Raw genomic sequence first — 14,127 nt, 5'->3', positions numbered from 1 at the left:
GTCAGTTCTAGCATTTTCTTAGCCAAGACACTTCATAAACTTTGACAAGAGAAAAGGGCATGTGGCAGTAAGTTGTAAAGTGATAAAAAGCAGACATGGGTGGAAAATATTTTATCAAGAAAGATAAAATAAAGAAATTATATGAATATGATAACAGCACAACAAAGAGTATTTTACAGAAAAAATTTTGTAATGTTGCCAACTTCTAAGGCAAAATGAATGAAGAGCAAATGGGTTGTATTTCAAACACATACCATTATACTGAGCAACAGTTACATTTTACTACCCCAGTCACATTTTTTGACTGATGCAATAAAATTTTTAAAATACAAAGAAAAACATAGGATTCATATCATTTTTTTAACTTCAAATTTAAGATAGATTTTATGGTTAACTGTGCCATAAAAAAGTTTTTAAAGTGTTTTGAATCATGCTATATCTCTGAGACAGGGCCACACTATTTATAACCAGGACAGAAATATGAAGTTTCCTATGGTCATTGGATATTCTTAACACTTTTTTAATGAAGAGACTTTATGCTTTAATACTTCCACGATTATTATAATTAATGTTTCATAGTGATTAGAATAGTCTAGTAGGGCATCATGGATTATAAACTGCGAATGCTTTTTATTTATAGAGTTTATTCTACATATGATAAACTCGTTCTACATTTAATTATTTCATTTGATCCAACTTCTGTTGGTAGAACCCCAGATCAAAGATAAAATTCATGAAATCTGAGAAAAAATGATTTTCTCCAAATCTTTTCTGTTTTCTAATATTTCTTGATGCTTTTGTTCCCCAACCAAAATAAACATTCTTTGTAGGGGTATCAGGTAATCGTTATGATCTCAGCTTCTGGAGTCAAAATTCTCGAATTCAAATCCTGTCTTGACTCTCTTGTTGTAAGACCTCGGGCAAGTAATCCTACCCAGTACCAAGCCAAACTTTCTCCTCTCTAAAATGGGGATAATAGTAGAACCCTCTTCTGTTGTTCTGAGAATTTGGGTGATAAATCATGTAAAGTACCTAGCAAAATGCTTAGTGCATAGGAAGCACTCCGTCATTATTAGTGTTCTTTGGAAGAAATGGATCTTAGCAGCACCTTGTGTATCTGTGATATCTCCCAGAGTACCCTGCACTCTCAGGTCCTTGATTCACATTTGTTGGCTATTTATTTTGTTGATATCTTTTCATATGTTTGTTTTCATATGTAACTTCACTTCTCAAGCCATTCTAGTTTGGCTAATCAGGGATCAGGAGGGTAGTGCAAAGAAAAGGGCTTGAATTACATTAGAAGTAAAAATAAAAATAGACTGAGCTTCCACAAGAGGAGTCTGTGGAATGCCTGCCCGTCAAATTCCTTCCAACTGGAAGACGCAATGAGAGGTACATAGTTTCCTCTGAATGGACGTCCAGTCTCTCTGCCCTAGCTAGGATCTCTGCCTTCTCTGACTCCTCACGTGAATGTGAGGTCCTCATTATTGCCTACTTATTCTTTAATTGTTGAGGTTTGTGACCACATTTTGAAATTATTATTCTTGTCATGCGTGATGTTAACCTGGCCATTCCTAAGGCTGGGAATGCTGACCAGGTCACTCCCCATGTAGTAAATAATTCTCATTAATGCATTCTGGCTCTCTATACCTTGGAGTGCATTTCCTCCTTCATTTGGGACACTGTCTTAGCTTTGTGTCAGTCATGATAGGCTAGGGTTTGTTAAAGCATCAAATAACTCCCAAATGCCAGAAGCTTACAACAAAATGGTGCATGTCTTGCACACATTATAGGTCCACCATGGGTCACCTAAGGTCTCTGCCCCATAGCATCACTGCCCTCTCCAAAACACCAGCTTAGAACATAAGCCAGGATAATGGAAGAAGAAAAAAACAACAGTGCTGTATATAGTCTATTAAAACTTCTACCTAGAAGTCACACTATATTGCTTCTGTCCACATTTCACTGGCCAAAGCAAGTCAAGTGGCCAAATTTAACTTCAATATGATAGGGGATTAAAGTCCTCCTGCTGGGAGAGAAGCTAGGTATTGGTGAAGTTGCATTCTACAACTCTGGCTAAAGGATGGCCATTGTTTTTCTCTTTTTTAATCTCCTTCATTACTTGGTAAAGAAACCCAGCCCAGGTAACTAGCCATCAGCTCCAATCTGTCTTCTTTCTGGGCTCCCTACAAAGACTTTTATACATGAATAGCCCTCAGTTGCTCACTTTTGGCTTCCAACTTGACCTATGCTAGCTCCCACGGTCAATGAGCAGAATAGGTTCTTTTGGGGACTCTTGCCATAAACACACTTTTAATTACATGGGATGTATATAACTATGTCCTGTTTCCCTTTTAATTAATAATAACAACAATTTGAATAGCAAACGTTTGTTATGTGCCATGCACTGTTCTAAGTGTTCTACATGAACTAACATATTTAAGCTTCACAACAGTCCTAAGAGGGCAGGAGCTATAATTATCGCCATTTTACAGATGAGGCAATTGAGTCATAGAGAAGTTAAATAAGCTGCTCGAGGTTATTCAGCCAGAAGGTAATAATACCACTGATATTGGAGCCCTGTGGAGTCTGGGTCCAGAGGGTGCATGCCTAACCATTTTGCTATGTTATCTCTTGAACAGAATGGTATAAGTAAAATGCCCAGCACAGCAGCTGGGATATAAGTTCCCAGTACATAATTGCTGTTACCGATGCTCAAATTGGCTAGCTTAACCTTTTCTTTCTTCAAAGGATTGGGACCTATTTTTCATATAACTCTTCAGTCTTTACAGAATTACTATAAGGTAGCTATGTAGCTATGAACGAGACAATGCTACTGCCATTTAATAGACCATAGCTCAAAAATATGATTTGCATGTAGGCTTGTATATCTTTTTTTCTGCTATTGATCCACTGACATTATACCATATCTAAAATGCAGTGGGAACTTTACTCAGAAAGGATATAGTTCAATATGAGTGGGCTTATTTCACTGTGCTATTTCTCTGTCTATACAAAAACACAAAGCTAATTTGTAAGTGATGTTATATTTTCATCTCATGCTTTATATGCAACCTCTATCCATGTTAATGGGAATTTTTTTTGTGCTTACTCTAGGGAAAATTGATTCCAATTATTGAGTATAATTTATTCCAACCCCTTGATGGAATAATTTATACTCTTGAGATACTCTTGAAATGTGTAACCAATAGGGATCTCTATTTATACACAAGTTTTTACACATCTTTCAATTAAATAAGAAATCCAAGTGCAAAACCCATCACTCAAGGAAAGCATATGAGTTTGTAACACTCCCGAGAGGTTTTTTGGTCCATAAACCAATAAATGGATTACACTTACCAGGCAAAATTCTCCTCTCAGGTCCCATGTGAAGCTCCTATTGACTTACCTGTGAGGCAGCTCACAGGGGATGGGAGGTACTTTAGGCTGCAAAGATAGAAATGGTTATTTTTTCATATAATCAATTTTAGGGCTCTAATATCGATTGTTATAAAGAATATATTTATCAGGATACAACCTATTACATGTTTAAATACACATTTATTTTTTTATAAGTCCTACAGACAGTAGATATTTAGCAAAGAAAAGCGAGTACACTTTCTAACATAAAGGACAGCAGATTTATTTATCTTCATTTGTATAAATGAAAGAATAGGATAAGATCTCTAAGTGGATTTTATTATAGTAGTCATATCAGTAAAGTTTACTTACTTGTGAAATCAGAGATATTTTTACCTCAATATTTCTAGAATTACATGAAAAACTAAAATAAAAGTTATATTAAGCATTGCAATTTATATTTTTTACCTAAATTGTATTATTTATAATAAAAATTATCTATGAGAAAAATGATGTTAATATAGACTTTAGTGTATTTAACATTTTTTTTTGATGTGGCTGCCCTATGGAGAAGTGGTTTATAAACCCATTATCACTATGTTTTACAGTAAATTTTTGTTGTTATATTTGTTTGTAGAGAAAAGGAAAACATCTACTTTAAAGTCACCATTTAATAGAGAGATTTAGGAATTATGTAGTCCTCTGACATTCAGAGTAGCCAAGTATTTTTTTGATAGTTTCAAAACCTACAAATAAATTTACAAGTGTGTGAAATTATTATTGAATACCATTTTATTCTGACTGTGATCCAAATATTTCTTATAAGTCTTGGAGGCCCAAAACCACAAGACACCAACTGCCGACGCTTGGTTTCTAAGTTAAAACTGTGGTTTCTAATTGAAGACTTTGCAAAAACAAATGACATTTATAGTATTAATACTTCCAAATTTTAAAAGAATTTGTATTTTGTAGTATAGAAATATTTCCAGAGTCTTTGGGGGGACAGCAATCTTATCTCCTGAATGATAAATATTTAGATAAGCATATATGACATTTTTTTAAATCAGGGTATTTAATATATTAATAACAGTGACTCTAGGTGCTATATAACAAATAAAAATTTTTGTTTCTTGAATATAAAAATAATATGTAAAGCCTACTATGATCTTCCAAGTCATTTTCCAACAGTATTTTTTTTAATTTTTCTCAACATCAGGTAAGCTCTTGGGCAAGTTGACCTGAAAAATTGCTATGGAGATAAAGCAGTACATACAAACACACTCACACAGACATTCCTTTGGTCAATTTAACCTTGTTGAATGCCACCAAACTTCTTGTAATGGTAAGTAAGAAATGCCAGACTATTTTACATCCTTGAAAACAAACTAAGAAAAGATACTCTCTTAATAATACATTTTGGATGTTGACCAGTTGTTTCTTAAATTATGAGAAGCCAAGTGCTACGAATTTTATTGAGTTATAAAGGGTACAGGGTTTACACTTGTGTTAAAAAATCAACTTCTAAAATGATTTTAATATATGGAGAAATAAGACAGTAATTTTAGTTTCATGTTTTTAGGTTCAAGGAAATATTGATCTTAAATAACAACAAAAACATTTTCATTTGAATTTATTTAATAAATAATATCAAAGTGGTAAAACAATAAAACTTCAGGCCAGATTCATTCAGTTTCTTGTCTGAGGTCAGACAAATAGTGTTGAAATCAGGACTTGGGATCCCGATTTTGTTATCCTCAGTTTGGCATTCTTTCCATCCCAGCTTGAAATAAGCTCAAGTGTAGCTAAAAGCTTAGAAACCATCCCCAGAGGCCTGGCACCAACTACTTTATTTTTCAATAATGTGATTTAACCAATATGAGTCAATGACTGTACACAAAAAGGGCTTGCGATAACTAGTTCAGTCACCAAAGTACAGAGAAACGATAGCCCAAGAAAAAGTAGATTTTTAATCAGCTTGTATTGAAGGAGAAAGAATAGCTCAGTTGTTCTTGGTACTGGTCTTGGAATCAGGTAGGTTTCATTGTAAGTCCTGATTTGCTACTTAAGAGTTTTGGGACCTGAGTAAATTACATAATTTCTGCTGAATTTGTTTCTTCATCTGTAAAGTAGGAATAATGATAGTATCTCTCTCATTAAAGTGGTGGGGAAGATTATATGAGATGATGCTTAGAACTGTGTCTAGCTATAGTAAACATTTAATGTATATTGTTGATGTTTTAAATTATTGTTATAATATCAGTTTGCAATTATATTAAAGCAAAAAATAAATGACCCATACAGATATATATTTGAAAGCCATCTTATTAGATATCTATCAGAATAATAAGAGTTGAGGATGCTCATTTTGTTTTAAATGAACATTTATATAGCTTTTACTATGTGCCAAGCACTATTCTAACCACTTTGCAAATATTAACTTATCTTCACAACAACTCTGTGAAGTAGGTGATATTATCTTCTTTATTTCAAGATGAGTAAACTGAGGAAGGGAGAGGCTGATAGGCGAAGATACCATAATTCAAAACCATGTAGTTCGATTCAAGTGTTTGTGTGCTTAACCACTTCTGGCTCTGCCTCGCGGGGAAGAATCAGCTCTCAGTGTGGCACTGTTCTGCTTATCTGTGGGCACATAACATTCCAAAACAAGAAGAACTTGGATTTAAAAGCCAATGTAGAAATAGAACCCTAATTACATAAATATCTTTGAAGCACTAGTATAAATAATCTACTATTTCAAAAGAAAAACAGCACAGTTGAAAATTTGCGTCTATTGAGACAGTGTAAAATAAATCATTAGAAGGAGATTAGAAGTAGTACGTATATGAACATAGTGTATTATCTGTGTATAAATATTTACAAACTTTTCCTATTTCTTGGCTCCACTCTTGCATATATGTATATTTGTAACATCACATGCAAATTTGAGATTATTTAACATTTGGCTAAAACAGCTTTTGAATATTTTTACCTTTAGTCTCTTGTGTGATTTTAACAAAGGACTAATTTCCATATGCAATTATTATGGCAATGTGATGACATAGAATATTTTTTTCTAAACTAAAATACAGGCAAGCATGACAAATGCAGAAATATGTATTATTTGCAGGGCTCCTTACTTTTAATTATACAAAATCTCAGTTACTTTCTATTAAATGTTTTCAGTATTGCTTGGAAATAAAATAGCTTTTTGAGAATAATGATAAAGTTTATACTAAATAATTCAGTTAGAAATCTTTTCATGTCATTAAAACGATCAGTTTGGATTTCCCAGAGTAGAGATCTTTCTCTATATGAATTAGTTGCTTGTTACTTTATGTTATAATTTAGACTAAGTAGAATTAGCTTAGTTTAAAAAATAAAATCTTGTTATCTACGGAAGTACTGAAAAATATCACTGAATTTTTTCTCGCTAAAATTAGTTAGCAATACACATGCAGGCATATATGATGAATCATTACACACACGATTAGTTCTCTTCCTTAATTCTTTTGCTGCTGGAAATGAGTAACTGACAGTTCCCTCTAAGAGCTCAACTTTATTGCAGAAGATTCATTAGCTGTTTACAAATGTCAATAGTTAGGTTGTAAGAAATAAAAAAAGTGCCAATGTCTGCTGAATGAAGACTGATAGCGTTATTCACATTTCCAAGTTTTTATCATTATTTACTATCATTTTTCTCAGAGCAAATGAATCATTTTAAATAGAAGCAAACTGATCCTCCCATTAACAAGTCTAAATCAGTAAGGCAACATCTATTTTCGGAATCTTTGTAGCTATAAAGGGATCTTTACAGTTTGCAACACTTAGCCCTGTCCCAAAATGACAGCATTCTGTTACAAATAGATTGTTTGAGCCCTGGTGCCAGCGTCTCTATTGTGGAACCTTTGGTTGGGACAGCCAACAGCTGGGAGGAGTTCAGTGTTTTGAAGGTTATGATCACAGCAGTTTCATAAGTGCTTTATTTCAGTTCTCTTCTGGCTGCAGAAGGGACAGGTGCCGTCTGGTTCTGATTTCACTGGTCTTAATTTCTTATCTGACCTGGTAGTGAATCAAGGGCATGGGAGAAAGAGAATGAGGGAGAGATAGATGGGTAGGAGAAGGGAGTTAGGCTAAAGCTGCAGGGGTTGGGATGCCTGTGTCTGCGAGAGGCAGTGCGTGCATGCGTGCGTGTGCGTGTGCGCGCACGTGTGTGTGCGTGAGTGTGTGTAGTGCTAAGCATCTGATTTTTCTCATCGAGGAAAGGCAGCTTTGCCTGTTATCCCGCACTTCTGTGTGTACGAATGCTGCCCTGTGCAAAATGGATTTCTGAGTGTTAACCATCATGTTCTTCTTTTCCAAAGGGTCTTCTGTAGGATTTCATTTGCAGAGCACAGAGGGCAATATCTAGGGTAATTCCAGGGCTTAGTGGCTGTGATCTTTTGTCAACTCTCCTTGTGAGAGAAATTAAACTCAGTCAGAGCACCCACGAACGCGGAGAGTGCAGTGCCATTCCTGGCCAATGGGTGGGAAATCATAAACCCAAGTATTTATGAGAGAGAAAATGAGATGTCATAATATAACAAGAATATATTCATTAAATCTTTCAATTTCTCAGAAATGGAGAATTCCCACTTCAGTAAAAGGCTTTGAGTAGATTTATCAAGTCTTCAAGAAAAATATTCTTACTTTTATGAGATTTGACTATGCTAAAATGAGAGATATTTAAAAGGAGAACGGCCATGCAAAAAAGAGGAAAACTACTAAAGAGATGGAGTTAATATAACACTAGCTACTGTTCTTTTGATGGATAGTGGATAATGCCCGTGATATGCAATGAAAAATCTTGAGCGCGACATGAGTACTGAAATAAATTATACCTTTGAATGCATGGAAGAAATGAATATCTGACCTATATCATGTTTTCCGAAACAGTAGCCCAGACAATTTTATAGCCTCTTATAATTGTTGAGCAATTTCATTTTTTTTCAATACAATCAAGCAACAACAGTTTGCACTTAAGGTATTTGCCAGAAATACAGCTTTCATAATTGCAGTGTGTTTACAGACTGATTTTGTACAGGACGCCCTAAGCATGCCGAAGCAGTGCATGCTGGGACATAGACACTGGACTATACTCATCCGTATCACCCTGGCTGTTTTTGACCTCTGAGATCCAAACAGGTGTGTTAAGATAGGGACTGCTCTACTTATAGTTGGTAGTCAAGAAATATTTTTATTCATTCATTCATTCATTCATTCATTCATCTATCTATCTATCTATCTATTTATTTATTTATTTATTTATTTATTTATTTATTTATTTATTTATTTTGTGTGTGTTGTGTTCAGAATTTTTTAAACCTATTCATTGCAGATAAGACCAAGGTGTAATTTGGACAATGTTTTCAGTAGGGCAAGGGGGAAACTGTAACTTCCCTCATTTTGAGTATCTCAGAGTTGAACCAATGTTTGGACGTCCTCCACTGTGGAAAGCATGTTAGAATTACTTTTCACAGTAACATGTTATACTCTTGAACTTTATGATTAACAGACTCTGAGACTAATCTCACATCTTAACTTATAACTGTGATCGTTATCCGACTGGTATTCATGTTGAGATGCTGCATGTTTTCTGAGAAGTCTGTGCTTATCTTTGGGAAAGTACAAGTACTTGGCATGCTTGAGAAAAGGAGACAAATTTGTGGCCTTTAGAGTAAATTCAGATCAAAGAACAAAACTTCAGTGGGCAAAATTCAGTATTAATTCCATGTTCTAAATCATTCACAATATCTACTAGTGTTTGATGATTAGAGTTATTATATAGTAGGCTGATCCCTAACAGTACATCTTAGAATAAAAATACTTAAAATTAATGTTTGTTTTGAATGAGATTTAAAAATTGTTAGTTATGCTCCAAAATCTTGTTTTAGATGACTTAAACATAGCTTTTTGTTTGTAGTCCTACAGGAAAAGCAAGTTACCTATAACAGTGAGAATAGAGACAACTCTATAAAATCAGGGACAATTTGCAGTTAGAGTCCTCTAAAGTAACCCCAAATGTAGTTACTTCAGATAACAATTTAAGTCTATTGCAGAAAGAGTGAAAGAATAAACCATAATTGAGCCTCAAAAATAATTTAGAAAAGTTTGTTCCATGTATACACTTGTTATTTTTAAACTGTAAGCTTCTGTCAGTCCAGTCAGCCAGTGTCTGGTAGACCCTCTACACACTTATATTTTGGGTTTGTTTATCACTAAGTTTTTCATTGTGAAAAGTTTCAAACACATATACGTAGACAGACTAGTATAATGAGTTGTCATGTACACATCACTGAGCTCCAAAGGATTTTCAGCTTATGGCTAATCTTCTTTTGTCATTTATTACCCTTTCTTTTACCCACATATTACTTTGAAGCAAATTCCAGACATCTTTATATTTTATCTGTAAATATCTTACCAATTATCCTTAAGAGATAAATATCTTTTAAAAATATAACCACAATATCATTGTCACACTTAAAATACTAGCAATAGTTCCTTAATATTGTTAAATACTTAGGCATTATTTAAATTTCCAATAGTTTCATTAAAAAAATCATAATTTTTAAGTTTATTTTTGAAATTGGTTAATATTTTCTTTAAGACTCTTTAACTAATTGTCTTTCTCTTTCATCTTATTCTTTTTCCTCTCTATAGTTTGTTTGTTTAAGAAACTACATAGTCCACGGCCATGCTACCCTGAACAAGCCCGATCCCATCTGATCTCAGAAGCTAAGTAGGGTTGGGCCTGGTTAGTACTTGGATGGGAGACCACCTAGGAAGACCAAGTACTGCAGGTGTAAAAAACAAAAAAAAATAAGGGATTGTAAGCCAACAGGTCCTTGCAATCTGTGAGGTCAACCAAGGGTTGCCTTGCCTTAAAAAAAAAAAAAGAAACTATGTATATTTACTATAGAGTTTGAATGTTGCCGATTACATCCCTATTGTGTCTTTGAACTGTTATTTTCCTTCCACATGCTTTAATAAACTGATAGTTGAATTAGATTAAAATTTTGTCCTTAAATTACTTCACTTGTTTGTATTATATTCTTATTAATAAATATAGTGCACCAATATAATTTTTTAAGTGGACCATGTAAGATACTTTAAAATGCTTAATCCCTTGTTATTACACCAGTGGTTCTCAAAGTGTGGTCCCCAGACCAGAATCAGTGGCATCACCAGAGAACTTTTATACTTGCAGATTATCAGGCCCTGCCCTAGACCTACCAACTAAGAAACTTTGGGCATGGGACCCAGTAATCTGTTTTAAGAAACCATCTAGGTGATTATGATACATATTATATTATAGATCACTGGTTGATCATTGGTTGATCTACTCAGTGGTTGCCAAATTGTATTTTTTTAAAATTCAAAAATTTTGGCACTTATAAAGAAACAATTGCGTAAACTATTTCTTGCATATATTGCTAAATAAATTAGTTTAATAATTACACTACTGTTGTCTTGCTAAATAAAGTATGTTTCTTCTAAATTTTTCTTCTTTAACCCAATGCATGGCTCTAATTCTTCTATCAATTACTGCAGTGAAAAGAAGACAAGAAATCCAGTAAATAGAGGTCTAATGCACAATATAATGAACATAGAGAATAACATTGTATGATAATTACGTAATGTGATAAGTAGCGCTACCATGGCAGTCATATTATAGTACATAAATATATCAAAGTAACAGTCTGTGCACCTTAAATTTAAACCATGCTACATGCAAAATTTATTCAATTAAAGATTAAAAGAAATCTGGTAAAGAATTGTTATTATTAATTTTCCAGCATTCTGTTAAATTTGCCAGCACCCTATTTAATCTGACTGCTACTGTTAACTCTCCCTGCTGCTCCTTTTTACTGTTTTGACCCAGCTGAACACATAACTTCCCATTATCCCTGGAGCAATCCAAGATTCTTGCTCCGACCTTCAAAGACCTTGTGCCTCAGTTCCATTCATGCTTACATGTAGCAGTTTAACCTTTCTGTTCTACTTAACTTTTATTGGCTTCCCCTTAGAATAGCTCTGTATTCTTAAAAAAGTTTCTATTGCCCAAGTACCCAAGAATTTATATAACTCATTATATTCCACATCTGGTCTTTTTAAAAGTCTTCCTAGATTAACCATGTAATCTGAAAGTAGAACTCATTCTTGGCTACTGTAGTATTTTTCCAGAAGTCTCATATTCCTAGATGTACACTAGTGTCATTGAATGAGTTCAGAGACAAGAAGCAGTAGTGTAAAGATCAGAAGCATGGACCTGGGGATTTGCATCTTCTTCTTGCTACTTACTATCTTTTAGCCTTGATTTCTTCATTTATAACATAGCAAAAATAATAGTACCAACCTCATTGTGCTGTTGTGAAGATTAAATAATTTACTATATGTAATACGTTGTGAAGAGTGCTTAGAATGTACTTATCCATAATTCTCTTATTATTTTATTTGATTACATAATTCCTAGAAAATCTTTCAGGTTAGGAATTACACCATTAGATTGCTATTAACATAATATTTTTTAAATTTAGTGCCATTTGCAACCAGGTGCTTATATTCTTGAAATGTAATCACAGAAAAATAAAATTCAGAGCAATGGACAGGATCTAAATAAAAATTTTGTAATCATGTATCAAAGAAAAAAAACCTTGAAGTTAGCATATATAGTATAATGTAATGTAATATAACATAGGCTTTTACTAGCCTCTTATGTACCATGAAAGTGGGTAGTTTATAAAAATGCACCTTCCTTCTTTAGTAAAGCTGCTTTGGGTAACTGAGGAAATCAGTGACCTATTCTATCATCACTTGCAAATCGTAATAATTACTTGTGTTGAAAGGTCTCTAAGTCTAACTAGTAGTTAACAAAGAAAGCTTGAAAACAGAGACAAAGTGTTAATGGTCATGTGAAGGTAAATCTAAAAGACATATTGACAGTTACAGTTATTCTGGCAACATGGTATTAGTGAGTCAGATACTGTAATTCCTTTCAGTCCTTAGTGCTTACTACACTATGACACAAATCAAACTAATTATTAAATGCATGTTATTTATAATATATACATAACATTATTCTCCAAATGACTCCGATATTTGTCAATATTAAATCACACTATCAAACATGCCAATAGACTAGTGCTTTGGTTAGCACTATCGTAATTTACAGATTCCTGGTTTTCAGATAAAATATTTCCTTTTTTGAAAGATTTTATAATTTTCATTTTCTGAATGCTTGTCACTCTCAACTCCCTAAATACTGCTATCTATATACACGTGGATTATTTGCCTGGCTGCTCTAGAGATCCCCCTAGTTCTCTCCTGATGCTAGGTTGGCACCTGACTTTCCCATTTGGGAGGTGATATCAGCACCTAGGACCACAATCCACAACCCATAGGCAGATTCTGTGACTTCAGTTGCCCCCCAAAGACCTCTTTGATGGAAGAAATTAAAGGGACACAGGTTAGCTATCTTCTTAGTGGTCCACGGTCCACAAAGTTGTGGGGAGGAGAAGAGTATTTCTGAAATACTTGTTTTGGAAATAATTAAAAGAAAATGAAGACTTTTTTTTTTTTTTTTTTTAGATTAACTGAGAATCTTTGTCAGAAAGAAAGATTAAGGTTAAGGTAGATAAAACGGGGGAATTATAATTTGTCATAAGGTTGTTCATGAGGATAAAATATTAGTATTTCTAAAGGTTTTGCATAGTGCCTGGCAGACAGTAAGTGCACTCGAAGAGTTAGTTACATAATTATCATAATTTTTTTGCTACCTTTATTATCAGTTGGTTAGGAGGTTGCTTAGAAAAGGTATTTGAAGATAGGGTGGGGTTGGTGAATATGCACCCTTCTTTCCTTTTAGACTCCCATTTCTCTTTGCCCTTCTTTTAATTCCCCAACTGTTCTCAGATCTGTGACTTGATGCCCATAGATCCTAGGTAGTGGAGTCTGTGTGCATTTGAGAGCTATTACATAGTAGTCCAATGATATATTTTTCTGAGTTTCAGGGACACAAATTACAAGATTTTATAAAAATCTTATAATTTTGAATAGATATATAATCAATCCAGGAATTAAAGCATAGACTGAAAATGAGAATTAAATCACTTTGACATACATGCATACACGCATGTATGTATATATACACATTTGCACACATATGCATATACATATATACATATATACTTACATACAAGATGTGGAAGAGATGTTGAGATGAAAACGAACCATTGTTCAAGCAGGTGATCATGGGGCAAAACCATTAATTTATAAGATGAGGAAAAGGAAATGAGGGTATAACACTATGCTATTACTCTATATTTAATTTCAATTGTAGGTGCAGAAGCCTTGTAGCACAGAGAGAGCAATATACATTTCAAAATTTCATGTCAATAATAAAAGAGATATTTTTCATGCATTAAAATCTGTAAAGCGTATTGTATTTACAGGAGCAGGTCACATTCTAAGGGGAAATCCTACTTCCTACAGTTGTATTTGTGTATCACCCAAAATACTTGTGAGAACCAATTAGTGTCCACAACTTGCCATGTTCCTGTTAAGTGAACCTGGCACAGACACACTTAGCTAATCCTTTGGCAGCCTTGTGTGAAGTACTTCAGAAACTTGGTATGTCCTTGCTCCAATCTTTTGACATTTGAGCCAACTCTGGCCACTGGCTATTGGCCCTTTATTGTGCACTGGTGAATTTCTGGCACAAAATGAGTTGTG

The 14,127-nt window shown here is 34.0% G+C and overlaps 1 pseudogene; it reads left to right on the top strand.

The window, feature by feature from the left end:
* The first annotated feature begins 10,080 nt into the window (after positions 1 to 10,080).
* On the top strand, positions 10,081 to 10,199 carry LOC111744008 (annotated as a pseudogene).
* Positions 10,200 to 14,127: the final 3,928 nt, after the last annotated feature.

This window comes from Pteropus vampyrus, unplaced genomic scaffold, assembly GCF_000151845.1.
Source record: "Pteropus vampyrus isolate Shadow unplaced genomic scaffold, Pvam_2.0 Scaffold5, whole genome shotgun sequence".
NCBI lineage: Eukaryota > Metazoa > Chordata > Mammalia > Chiroptera > Pteropodidae > Pteropus > Pteropus vampyrus.
The sequence above is the reverse complement of the archived record's forward strand: the minus strand, read 5'-3'. Positions and strand labels throughout refer to the sequence as shown.